Source organism: Schistocerca cancellata, chromosome 12 (genome assembly GCF_023864275.1).
Source record: "Schistocerca cancellata isolate TAMUIC-IGC-003103 chromosome 12, iqSchCanc2.1, whole genome shotgun sequence".
Classification (NCBI taxonomy): Eukaryota; Metazoa; Arthropoda; class Insecta; order Orthoptera; family Acrididae; genus Schistocerca; species Schistocerca cancellata.
Window position 1 is genome coordinate 23,851,675 of NC_064637.1, and position 14,201 is coordinate 23,865,875.

Sequence of the window (14,201 nt, forward strand, 5' to 3'; positions counted from 1 at the left end):
CAACATCATGGACTGTAGCCTATTAATTTTAATATGCAGATGCGCCGACAACTTGCATCTATGATAGCTTTCTGGGGGCTGGGGAAGCAGTTTCAACTCGTGAAAAAGCGCGAATATGTGAAAAAGTTTTGATTTAAATGTCTTGGACGCTGCCACATAAATCGAAAAGATAGCTGCCTTTTTTTCACATACTAAACTCTGTCCAAGACATATTCGGCTTTTGTTATGCTATGATAGGCAACGGCCTTGCCGCAGTGGATTCACCGGTTCCCGTGAGATCACCGAAGTTAAGCGCTGTCGAGCGTGGTCGGTACTTGGATGGGTGACCATCCAGGCCGCCATGCGCTGTTGCCATTTTCGGGGTGCACTCAGCCTCGTGATGCCAATTGAGGAGCTACTCGACCGAATAGTAGCGGCTTCGGTCAAGAATACCACCATAACGACTGGGAGAGCGGTGTGCTGACCTCACGCCCCTCCTATCCGCATCCTCCACTGAGGATGACACGGCGGTCGGATGGTCCCGGTAGGCCACTCGTGGCCTGAAGACGGACTGCTTCTTTTATGCTATGATAGGATCATTTTTCGCTTCGGTTCCTAACTTTTACTGTACCACTGTTTTGACATTAGATTACCATAGCCTGGCAGCCCATGTGGATTTTTGTTGACTCGAGCGACGGCTGACCCGGTATAGGTTTCGGTATTGTCTTTCGAAGCCTGTTGCGTGTATCGTGCCAACGGATAAAGGTATCACAAAACAACAGGGTGGCCATTAATAACATGTATTCGTCTATCTTCTTACAAAATTCGTGCAAGTTTGAAACGCAGAACATGCACGAAAAGCGAAGTCACAGAAAAGTTTTTTTTTTTTTTTGCACGTAAAATCATACTAAATCTAGGTTTCTCGACAGGGAGTTTGCAATTTTATTGTACCATTGCATTTTTTTACTTATATGATCGACTTGAGCCTTCTCCGCACATTCAATTCATTTAAGAACGAATTTTACATGCCTTAGCTCGACTTTAAACGGATAAAAATTATTGGATAAGTACAGAAATTCGTTGTCACTGTAACCATTTATTTACCTTTTACAATGAAGGGCTACATTTTGTATATAACTGCCGAACTACAAAAATGTGTGATGAAGCCTGCACAGAGGAAAAACTGAAGGCTGGATCAGAGATACATCCTTCATCCGAAATATCTTGTTGGAAATAGTTAAGAATGCCACTATAATAATTGATGCTATTTCTAATGAATTTAACAGAATAAAGGGAATGCTACGTGTTTGACAATTAACTAAAGACAAGAAATAAATCTGCATCAAAAAATTGTTGTAGATGCACCAAGAATACACGCTCAGCCCGACATATGTTTCTTGCTGAGAGTAACTCTTGTGAGCAAAAATGGTTCCCTTATTGTACTTTTCAGCTTCTTTAAATGTGTTGTTACATTAACTTGTTTTGGCCATGTTCTAAATAAATTTAACGAAGTCAACGTACTTTCATGTGTGAATCCTTCAAGGACAGATAAAGTGCGTCACAAAATTGAACAATAATTGAGGATATCGTGCTTACAGGTATTCTCCACAAGTTAGAAAGCTGAGTGTTAGAACTAAGCTAAAGAAAATTAAAGAATTAGTTATCAGATTACAAGTATGCGCTGTACATACGGCAGATTAGTAATATAGGCTTATATAAATGTACGTAGTCACGTCTTCGAAACTGAGATACTTTCTCGCATAACTGTTTTGCTTCGTTATTTTTGGACCTGCTGAACGAAGAGGTGACAAGAATTTAGTCTCGCCCATTGTCAGAAATTTTTTTATTATTCCCTATCCTCCAGCCTCGCCAACGGTCTTGTCGCAGTGGTAACACCAGTTCCCGTCAGATCATCGAAGTTAAGCGCTGTCGGGCTGGGCTAGCACCTGGATGGGTGACCATCCGGTCTGCCGAGCGCTGTTGGCAAGCGGGGTGCACTCAGCCCTCGCGAGGCAAACTGAGGAGCTGCTTGACTGAGTAGTGGCTCCGGTCTCGTAAACTGACAAACGGCCAAGATAGCGGTGTGCTGACCACAGGCCCCTCCATATCCGCATGCGGTGACGCCTGTGGTCAGAGGATGACACGGCGGCCGGTCGGTACCGTTGGGCCTCCAATGCCTATTCGGGCGGAGATCAGTTTTTTAGCTTTTGTCCTTCAACCTCAGTTCATTGTCTGGGAGACTGTGCAAATCCCGACCGCCGTAGTCACGTCTTAAAATACAAGCCCTACAGCACCATCCTCTGTTAGGCTAGCGTAGATAACTTCATCGACGTCGACGAGGTATTACTGCAGATGACTGCATAATGAGCAGCTGCCACTCTCAGTTCGTCATCAGCCATTTTCTGCGCCATCTGCAGTCACTGTGTGTACGAAGGCTGCTACCAGATGGCATGTCTGTTCTTGGGAGCAGGAAGTTGTACCATCCTATTGCACCATCAATGGCGCAAGATGCGTCCTCGTCCGTAGAGGGTTTCAGTGGAGATCAGCTGCCACTCTACCTGAGTGTCCTGTGGCGGTTCTGCTTTCCATTAGCAGTACTGCCAGGGAGACTGGAACGGGTTAGATACTGCCTTGTGACGCCAGATAAGGAGTTACTACACAGAGAAAGAGCGGCTCCAAGGTATGGGAAGCCGACAAACCGCCAGGATAGCCGTGTGCAGACACTTAACGCCCCTCCATACCGCTTCCAATGACGCCGTTGGCGGATGCAGTAAAATGAAATACCTTCACCCGTCCTCACGATGTTATTTATTTTACGGCTACCAGTGTCTGTGCTTCAGTACACCATCTTCAGACCTTAACTGACGGTGAGGCCTGAAGATATGCACTGAAGCGCCGAAACTGGTAGCCGTACAATAAATACACTACTGGCCATTAAAATTGCTACACCAAGAAGAAATGCAGATGATTAACGGGTATTCATTGGACAAATATATTATACTAGAACTGATATGTCATTACATTTTCACGCAATTTGGGTGCATAGATCTTGAGAAATCAGTACCCAGAACAACCACCTCTGGCCGTAATAACGGCCTTGATACGCCTGGGCATTTAGTCAAACAGAGCTTGGATGGCGTGTACAGGTACAGCTGCCCATGCAGCTTCAACGCGATACCACAGTTCATCAAGGGTAGTGACTGCCGTATTGTGACGAACCAGTTGCTCGGCCACCATTGACCAATTGGTGAGAGAGCTGGAGAATGTGCTGGCCGGGGCAACAATCGAACATTTTCTGTATCCAGAAAGGCCCGCACAGGACCTGCGACATGCGGTCGTGCATTATCCTGCTGAAATGCAGGGTTTCGCAGGGATCGAATGGAGGATAGAGCCACGGGCCGTAACACATCTGGAATGTAACGTCCACTGTTCAAAGTGCCGTCAATGCGAACAAGAGGTGACCGAGACGTGTAACCAATGGCACCCCATACCATCACGCCGGGTGATACGCCAGTATTGCGACGACGAATACGCGTTTCCAGTCTGCGTTTACCGCGCTGTCGCCAAACACGGATGCGACTCTCATGATGCTGTAAACACAACCTGGATTCATCCGAAGAAATGACGGTTTACCATTCGTGCACCCAGGTTCGTCGTTGAGTACACCATCGCAGGCGCTCCTGTCGGTTATGCAGCGTCAAGGGTAACGGCAGCCAGTTGTCCGAGCTGATACTCCATGCTGCTGCAAACGTCGTCGAACTGTTCGTGCAGATGGTTGCTGTCGTGCAAACGTCCCCATCTGTAGACTCAGGGATCGAGACGTGGCTGCACGATCCGTTACAGCCGTGCGGATAAGATGCCTGTCATCTCGACTCCTAGTGATACGAGGCCGTTGGGATCCAGCCCGGCGTTCCGTATTACCCTCCTGAACCCACCGATTCTGCTAGCAGTCGATGGATCTCGACCAACGGGAGCAGCAATGTCGCGATACGATAAACCGCAATCGCGATAGGCTATAATCCGACCTTTATCAAAGTCGGAAACGTTATGGTACGCATTTCTCCCCCTTACACGAGGCATCACAACAACGTTTCACCAGGCAACGTCGGTCAACTTCTGTTCGTGTATGAGACATTGGTTGGAAACTTTCCTCATGTCAGCACGTTGTAGGTGTCGCCACCGGCACCAACTTTGTGTGAATGCTCTGAAAAGCTAATCATTTGCATATCACAGCATCATCTTACTGTCGGTTAAATTTCGTGGTGTAGTAATTTTAATGGCCAGTAGTGTATTTATTGTATGGCTGCCACTTACGGTGCTTCAGTACGCCATCTTCACTCGTTAACTGACGCTGAGGCCTGCAGATGATGTATTGAAGCGCCGAAACTAGTAGCTGTACAATATTTGCAAAAACAGACATAATGTCTCATGGGATAACAGCAATCAGTGATTTTATAATGTTACTTAAAATCCGTCTTGATTGCAAAATTTTTTTATTCATATGACCGGTTTCGGTTCATTCAGAACCATCTTCAGATCTGTAAAAGTAATTATACTAATTTACTATTTCACAGAGGCAAATGTTTTTCATCCTATCTAATCAACATCAAATGTACCAGAACGTACCTGATATTTCAGTTACAGGAGTAACCCGTCCATATGCGCCTCAAAAGCTGTTTTGTTTTGAGAGTAGGTGTGCTCCCTGAATCTGGCTGCGACAAAGCACTCATTCACGAATATTGAAAACAATTTAGAAATCCTGCATAGAGCTCATAAGGGGCGGTTTCTTAACATTTTGGAAGAGATCGAAATATACACCCACAAAAATAAAGATCAGGATTTAATCCTCAACGAACAGAACGAATTCAATCATAACGCCTATTTTAGCATTTATGACGACCTACTGAGATGACAACTGTTGCGTGTGGAGATCCGGGCCGAGGGATGAGGGATGGTGCGCGGTGGAGAAGCCGGAGGACGCGTGCAGCGCCTGGCGCCGTTGACGGGGCCCTCCTGTGCGGCCCTCTTGCCCGCGGCGATGGACATCAGACGACCGAGCGCAACGCGGCACAACACCAAAATGGCGGGAACCACGGAAGCAGACCGTAGAGGAAAACACACCAGCACCATAGATATATAAATCGCCCTATGCTTTTAGATCGTATAAAAACGATAATTTTACTGTTTTTTAATCCTGACAAGTACAGATTTTAACTTTGACATCTACATACACTGCTGGAAATGGAAAAAAGAACACATTGACACCGGTGTGTCAGACCCACCATACTTGCTCCGGACACTGCGAGAGGGCTGTACAAGCAATGATCACACGCACGGCACAGCGGACACACCAGGAACCGCGGTGTTGGCCGTCGAATGGCGCTAGCTGCGCAGCATTTGTACACCGCCGCCGTCAGTGTCAGCCAGTTTCCCGTGGCATACGGAGCTCCATCGCAGTCTTTAACACTGGTAGCATGCCGCGACAGCGTGGACGTGAACCGTATGTGCAGTTGACGGACTTTGAGCGAGGGCGTATAGTGGGCATGCGGGAGGCCGGGTGGACGTACCGCCGAATTGCTCAACACGTGGGGCGTGAGGTCTCCACAGTACATCGATGTTGTCGCCAGTGGTCGGCGGAAGGTGCACGTGCCCGTCGACCTGGGACCGGACCGCAGCGACGCACGGATGCACGCCAAGACCGTAGGATCCTACGCAGTGCCGTAGGGGACCGCACCGCCACTTCCCAGCAAATTAGGGACACTGTTGCTCCTGGGGTATCGGCGAGGACCATTCGCAACCGTCTCCATGAAGCTGGGCTACGGTCCCGCACACCGTTAGGCCGTCTTCCGCTCACGCCCCAACATCGTGCAGCCCGCCTCCAGTGGTGTCACGACAGGCGTACATGGAAGGACGAATGGAGACGTGTCGTCTTCAGCGATGAGAGTCGCTTCTGCCTTGGTGCCAATGATGGTCGTATGCGTGTTTGGCGCCGTGCAGGTGAGCGCCACAATCAGGACTGCATACGACCGAGGCACACAGGGCCAACACCCGGCATCATGGTGTGGGGAGCGATCTTCTACACTGGCCGTACACCACTGGTGATCGTCGAGGGGACACTGAATAGTGCACGGTACATCCAAACCGTCATCGAATCCATCGTTCTACCATTCCTAGACCGGCAAGGGAACTTGCTGTTCCAACAGGACAATGCACGTCCGCATGTATCCCGTGCCACCCAACGTGCTCTAGAAGGTGTAAGTCAACTACCCTGGCCAGCAAGATCTCCGGATCTGTCCCCCATTGAGCATGTTTGGGACTGGATGAAGCGTCGTCTCACGCGGTCTGCACGTCCAGCACGAACGCTGGTCCAACTGAGGCGCCAGGTGGAAATGGCATGGCAAGCCGTTCCACAGGACTACATCCAGCATCTCTACGATCGTCTCCATGGGCGAATAGCAGCCTGCATTGCTGCGAAAGGTGGATATACACTGTACTAGTGCCGACATTGTGCATGCTCTGTTGCCTGTGTCTATGTGCCTGTGGTTCTGTCAGTGTGATCATGTGATGTATCTGACCCCAGGAATGTGTCAATAAAGTTTCCCCTTCCTGGGACAATGAATTCACGGTGTTCTTATTTCAATTTCCAGGAGTGTATTTTAACCAAATATTTTGGACGGGTTACTCCTGTAACTGAAATATCAGGTACGTTCTGGTACATTTGATGTTGATTAGATGGGATGAAAAACATTTCCCTCCGTGAAATAGTAAATTAGTATAATTATTTTTACAGATCTGAAGATGGTTCTGAATGAACCGAAACCGGTCATATGAATAATAAAAAATAAATAAAAAAAATTTTTTTGCAATCAAGACGGATTTTAAGTAACATTAGCTGTACAATAAATAACACTGTAAGGACGGCTGTAGATGTTCCAAATTATTACATAAGTGAACGGTCTGAGTCTCTTAATCCTGCAGTCAGAAAGATGGACATACCAAAAGGCACTGGTGGTGTCCGACACGGCGGACGGGTGGCTTCGCATGATCCTATGGTCTCGACAGTTCAGTTTTTAAGTTTCGTTTACTGATTTAGAGAGGCGCTCAAGAAAATAATAATCTGGAGTGGAAATATTATCGGAACACAAAATTTCACCTCTGATACTGAGGAGAACATAAAAAGCTTGCTGTAAATGTGGAAAAATGTGAGTTAAGAAGATTAGGTTGGAAGATAGGCTTGTAGTCTTAGACTAAAGTATCGGCAGTATGCTGTTTGACACACTCAGCTCGATTAAATGTCTAGGTGTAACATTACAAGGTAACGGTATTACCACAGTGGTAACAGCATTCAGTTGAAACTTGCTTGCAGATTAAAACTGTGTGCCGGAGCGAGACTCGAACTCGGGACCTTTGCCTTTCGCGGGCAAGTGCTCTACCAACTGAGCTACCCAAGCACGACTCACGCCCCCTCCTCACAGCTTTACTTCCACCAGTACCTCGTCTCCTACCTTCCAAACTTTACAGAAGCTCAGTTACGAAAGTTAAGAACTGTCACGCGTCGGTAGCACACGGGTGGGCCACAGTCCGGGTCTGCCGAGTGCTGTTGGCAAGCGGAGCTACTTCACTGACAAATAGCGGCTCCGCTCACGGAAACTGAAAATGGCCAGGAGAACTGTGTGCTGACCACATGCCCACCAATATCCGGACCAGAGTTGCCTATCGCCTGAGGGTGACACGGCGGTCGGTCGGTGCGGGTCGACCTTCCGAGGCCTGTTCAGACAGAGTCCTAGAGTCTTGAAACAGCAAATGGATACAGAATGGAACAAGCACATGAGGTCGGTAATAGGAGAGGTGAGTGGTCCAGTCAGGTGTATTGGGAGAAATTTATCAAAATGTATCTCATCCGCTAGTGGAGTTAAATGAGTCATGGGAAAACTTTGTAAAAAGTAGAACTTGTTGTGGGACGTCGTGGAACATTCCAGTTTCATCTACATCTACATGACTACTCTGCAATTCACATTTAAGTGCTTGGCAGAGGGTTCATCGAACCACAATCATACTATCTCTCTACCATTCCACTCCTGAACAGCGCGCGGGAAAAACGAACACCTAAACCTTTCTGTTCGAGCTCTGATTTCTCTTATTTTATTTTGATGATCATTCCTACCTATGTAGGGTGGGCTCAACAAAATATTTTCGCATTCGGAAGAGAAAGGTGGTGACTGAAATTTCGTAAATATATCTCGCCGCGACGAAAAACATCTTTGCTTTAATGACTTCCATCCCAACTCGCGTATCATATCTGCCACACTCTCTCCCCTATTACGTGATAATACAAAACGAGCTGCCCTTTTTTGCACCCTCTCGATGTCCTCCTTCAATCCCACCTGGTAAGGATCCCACACCGCGCAGCAATATTCTGACAGAGGACGAACGAGTGTAGTGTAAGCTGTCTCTTTAGTGGACTTGTTGCATCTGCTAAGTGTCCTGCCAATGAAACGCAACCTTTGGCTCGCCTTCCCCACAATATTATCTGTGTGGTCTTTCCAACTAAAGTTGTTCGTAATTTTAACACCCAGGTACTTAGTTAAATTGACAGCCTTGAGAATTGTACTATTTATCGAGTAATCGAATTCCAACGGATTTCTTTTGGAACTCGTGTGGATCACTTCACACTTTTCGTTATTTAGCGTCAACTGCCACCTGGCACACTACACAGAAATCTTTTCTAATTCGCTTTGCAACTGATACTGGTCTTCGGATGACCTTACTAGACGGTAAATTACAGCATCATCTGCGAACAACCTAAGAGAACTGCTCAGATTGTCACGCAGGTCATTTATATACTGGAAATTGAAATAAGAACACCGTGAATTCATTGTCCCAGGAAGGGGAAACTTTATTGACACATTCCTGGGGTCAGATACATCACATGATCACACTGACAGAACCACAGGCACATAGACACAGGCAACAGAGCATGTACAATGTCGGCACCAGTACAGTGTATATCCACCTTTCGCAGCAATGCAGGCTGCTATTCTCCCATGGAGACGATCGTAGAGATGCTGGATGTAGTCCTGTGGAACGGCTTGCCATGCCATTTCCACCTGGCGCCTCAGTTGGACCAGCGTTCGTGCTGGACGTGCAGTCCGCGTGAGACGACGCTTCATCCAGTCCCAAACATGCTCAATGGGGGACAGATCCGGAGATCTTGCTGGCCAGGGTAGTTGACTTACACTTTCTAGAGCACGTTGGGTGGCACGGGATTCATGCGGACGTGCATTGTCCTGTTGGAACAGCAAGTTCCCTTGCCGGTCTAGGAATGGTAGAACGATGGGTTCGATGACGGTTTGGATGTACCGTGCACTATTCAGTGTCCCCTCGACGATCACCAGTGGTGTACGGCCAGTGTAGGAGATCGCTCCCCACACCATGATGCCGGGTGTTGGCCCTGTGTGCCTCGGTCGTATGCAGTCCTGATTGTGGCGCTCACCTGCACGGCGCCAAACACGCATACGACCATCATTGGCACCAAGGCAGAAGCGACTCTCATCGCTGAAGACGACACGTCTCCATTCGTCCCTCCATTCACGCCTGTCGCGACATCACTGGAGGCGGGCTGCACGATGTTGGGGCGTGAGCGGAAGACGGCCTAACGGTGTGCGGGACCATAGCCCAGTTTCATGGAGACGGTTGCGAATGGTCCTCGCCGATACCCCAGGAGCAACAGTGTCCCTAATTTGCTGGGAAGTGGCGGTGCGGTCCCCTACGGCACTGCGTAGGATCCTACGGTCTTGGCGTGCATCCGTGCGTCGCTGCGGTCCGGTCCCAGGTCGACGGGCACGTGCACCTTCCGCCGACCACTGGCGACAACATCGATGTACTGTGGAGACCTCACGCCCCACGTGTTGAGCAATTCGGCGGTACGTCCACCCGGCCTCCCGCATGCCCACTATACGCCCTCGCTCAAAGTCCGTCAACTGCACATACGGTTCACGTCCACGCTGTCGCGGCATGCTACCAGTGTTAAAGACTGCGATGGAGCTCCGTATGCCACGGGAAACTGGCTGACACTGACGGCGGCGGTGCACAAATGCTGCGCAGCTAGCGCCATTCGACGGCCAACACCGCGGTTCCTGGTGTGTCCGCTGTGCCGTGCGTTTGATCATTGCTTGTACAGCCCTCTCGCAGTGTCCGGAGCAAGTATGGTGGGTCTGACACACCGATGTCAATGTGTTCTTTTTTCCATTTCCAGGAGTGTAGATCAAGAACAGCAGAGGTCCCAGGACGCTTCCCTGGGGAAGCTCCCATGTTATGTTATGTTAACCAGGGGCCTAGAAACGACGGAGAGGCTCCGTCCCCGCCGCAGCCGCAGTGGTCCACTACCCCACGACGACTGCCGCAGTCCACTTCACCCCTCCGCCGCCCCACACCGCGGTTCGGCCCCTCTCAGTGTAACCCCTATGTTTACGTAGTAGAGTAATGGTGGTGTACGCGAACGTGGAGAAATTGTTTGCGCAGCAATCGCCGACGTGGTGTAGCTGAGGCAAGATAAGGGGAATCAGCCCGCATTTTAAAGGAGATGGAAAACCGCCTAAAAACAATCCGCAGACTGGCCGGCTCACCGGACCTCGACACACGTCCGCCGGGCGGATTCGTGCCGGGGACCAGGCGCTCCTTCCTAGTCCGGAAAGCCGCGCGTTAGACCAACCGGGCGGGCTTTCCGCTCCTATAGTTTCATGAAGTTCCGACTGGTAGCCGCTATACCTAGCCTTCAAAATGGCGTCTGTAACGGAGGAGTTTCTCAAGAAGAGGCATATAACTGAGTTCCTTTTCGCTGGAAACGAGAGCACCGCAGATATTCGTACGGGCTTCGAGAATGTCTACGGAGACCTGGCAGAGAACAAAAGCAGAGTGAATCGTTGGGCAAGACGTCTATAATCATCGCAACAAGGCAGCGAAAACCTGTCTGGCGTCCCGCGTACCGACCGACCGCACTCATCTGTCACTCCTGTAGTGTTGGAACGTGCGGACACTCTCGTTCGCGGTGATGGATCACAGTCAAACACAAAATGCCCGGCCGGCCGCGGTGGTCTAGCGGTTCTAGGCGCTCAGTCCGGAGCCGCGCGACTGCTACGGTCGCAGGTTAAAATCCTGCCTCGGGCATGGATGTGTGTGATGTCCTTAGGTTAGTTAGGTTTAAGTAGTTCTAAATTCTAGGGGACTGATGACCATAGATGTTAAGTCCCATAGTGCTCAGAGCCATTTGAGGCATTGAATAAAATACCCAACTGGACGTCTCTGTGTGTAGTGCTGACAATCTCATCCATCAGTTGGGTTCCTCGCCGGCTAATATGAGCAATCTTAGAAGCTAGATGAAGAAAAGGCAATCCGACGTTTCTAGCATTTGTAGACTTAGAGAAAGCTTATGACAATGTTGACTGGAATGCTCTCTTTCAAATTCTGAAGGTGGCAGGGGTAAAATATAGGGAGCGAAAGGCTATTACAATTTGTACAGAAACCAGATGACAGTTATAAGAGACGAGGGCCACGAAAGGGAAGCAGTCTTTGGGAAGGGAGTGAGACAGGGTTGTAGGCTCTCCCCGATGTTATTCAATCTGTATATGGAGCAAGCAGTAAAGGAAACAAAAGAAAAATTCGGAGTAGGTAGTAAAATCCATGGAGAAGAAATAAAAACTTTGAGGTTCGCCGATGACATTGTAATTCTGTCAGAGACAGCAAAGGACTTGGAAGAGCAGTTGAACGGAATGGACAGTGTCTTGAAATGAGGATATAAGATGAACATCAGCAAAAGCAAAACGAGAATAATGGAATGTAGTCGAATTAAGTCGGGTGATGCTGAGGGTATTAGATTAGGAAATCAGAAAGCAGTAAAGGAGATGGTCTGATGATGGTCGAAATAGAGAGGATATAAAATGTAGAGTGGCAATGGCAAGGAAAGCGTTTCTGAAGATAAGAAGTTTGTCAACATCGAGTATAGATTTAAGTGTCAGGAAGTCGTCTCTGAAAGTATTTGTATGGAGTGTAGCCATGTATTGAGTGAAACATGGACGATAAATAGTTTGGACAAGAAGAGAATAGAAGCTTTCGAAATGTGGTGCTACAGAAGAATGCTGAAGGTTAGATGGGTAGATCACATAACTAATGAGGAAGTATTGAATAGGATTGGGGAGAAGAGAAGTTTGTGGCACAACTTGACCAGAAGAAGGGATCGGTTGGTAGGACATGTTCTGAGGCATCAAGGGATCACCAATTTAGTATTGGAGGGCTGCGTGGAGGGTAAAAATCGTAGAGGGAGACTAAGAGATGAATACACTAAGCAGATTCAGATGTAGGCTGCAGTACGTCCTGGGAGATGAAGCAGTTTGCACAGGATGGCGTAGCATGGAGAGCTGCATTAAAACCAGTCTCATGACTGAGGAGCACAACAACAACAACAATAATTTTGAAGGTTCCACGCTATTAATTTCCTCACGGAGATGTACACTTGTCATTGCTGTAGTACCCCTCGATGTGCAGAACTAGATATCTTGCGTCTTTTTAAAACTGAGAGTGGAACCATTCGCAGGAAACGAGTCAATGATAATTTTGAGAATATTGCTTACAATTTCTTCTGTTTCTATGTATATGTATGGATCTAATACAATACTAGTATTGTCTGCGGAAACAAGTTTCGGTTATGTTTACGACGACCTTCTTCTTCACTGTAGACGGCCACTCCTCGTTGAGTTCCTCGAGCGTGTAACCACAATCAGAGAGCACTGCAGTGGAGGCACTTTGCAGAAAGCGCGACGCGACAGAAACTCAAAACGCGCGGGAATGCTGACGGACAGAATTATCCTGTTGCACGATAACATCCACCCACACACTGCCAATTGGACGAATGCTACGATTAAGCGATTGGGTTAAGGTACACTGTAATGTTCTCCATGTGATTTTCACGTCTTTGGCGACCTGGAGAAAGACGTATATGGACGTCGGCTTCAGGCTACATCTGCATCTACACTCACGCTCAAAAATTAAGGATAGTGCTGATACGTGATGAAACAAGGCCCTGGTGGGCGGTTTGCGGGTTTAAATCACGTCGGGGTATGACCATGCGGTGCATTTGTCCTGCGGTCGTCGCACGGTGGCGCTGGCAGCAGTCCACATACGCAGAGGTGTGTTGGTGCATGTCAGAGTACGGTGCAGAGAGTAAGTGTGCAGACGTTTTCAGACGTGCTTATGATGACTGTGTGTTCAAAATGGCTCAAAGAACCACATATTGGTGACGTTATGAGGGGTAGAATACTAGGGCGACTGGAGGCTGGTCAAACACAGCAGGTCGTAGCACGGGCCCTCCGTGTGCTACAAAGTGTGATCTCATTATGGCAACGATTCCAGCAGACAGGAAACGTGTCCAGGCGCTACAGTACTGGACGTCCACAGTGTACAACACCACAAGAAGACCGATATCTCACCATCAGTGCCCGCAGACGGCCACGGAGTACTGCAGGTAGCCTTGCTCGGGACCTTACCGCAGCCATTGGAACAGTTGTCTCCAGACACACAGTCTACAGACGACTGAACAGATGCGGCTTATTCGCCCGGAGACCTGCAAGGCGCATTCCACTGACTCCTGGTCACAGGAGAGCCCGTAAAGCCTGGTGTAAAGAACACAGACGAGTCCAGTTATAGTCTGAACGGTGATTCTCGCCGGGTTTTCATCTGGCGTGAACCGCGAACCATATACCAACCCCTTAATGTCCTTGAAAGGGACCTGTACGGATGTCGTGGTTTGATGGTGTGGGGTGGGATTATGATTGGTGCACGTACACCCCTGCACGTCTTTGACAGACGAACTGTAACAGGTCAGGTGTATTGGGACGTCATTTTGCACCAGTATGTCCGCCTATTCAGGGATGCAGTGGGTCCCACCTTCCTCCTGATGGATGATAACGCACGGCCCCACCGAGCTGCCATCGTGGAGGAGTGCCTTGAAACAGAGGAGGCGAGTGGAGTGGCCTGCCTATTCTCCAGACCTAAACCCCATCGAGTGCGTCTGGGATACTCTCGGTCGACGTATCGCTGCACGTCTTCAAACCCCTAGGACACTTCAGGAGCTCCGACAGGCACTGGTGCAAGAATGGGAGGCTATACCCCAGCAGCTGCTCGACCACCTGATCCAGAGTATGCCAACCCGTTGTGCGGCCTGTGTATTT

The 14,201-nt window shown here is 48.8% G+C and overlaps 1 protein-coding gene and 2 pseudogenes across 1 annotated transcript in view; all 3 read left to right on the forward strand.

Annotated features, from left to right (window-relative positions):
* LOC126109840 (solute carrier family 46 member 3-like) overlaps nucleotides 1–14,201 on the forward strand; it is a 612,447-nt gene that overhangs the window by 235,023 nt on the left and 363,223 nt on the right. The window lies entirely within an intron of this gene.
* On the forward strand, nucleotides 237–354 carry LOC126109982 (5S ribosomal RNA; annotated as a pseudogene).
* On the forward strand, nucleotides 1,848–1,965 carry LOC126109987 (5S ribosomal RNA; annotated as a pseudogene).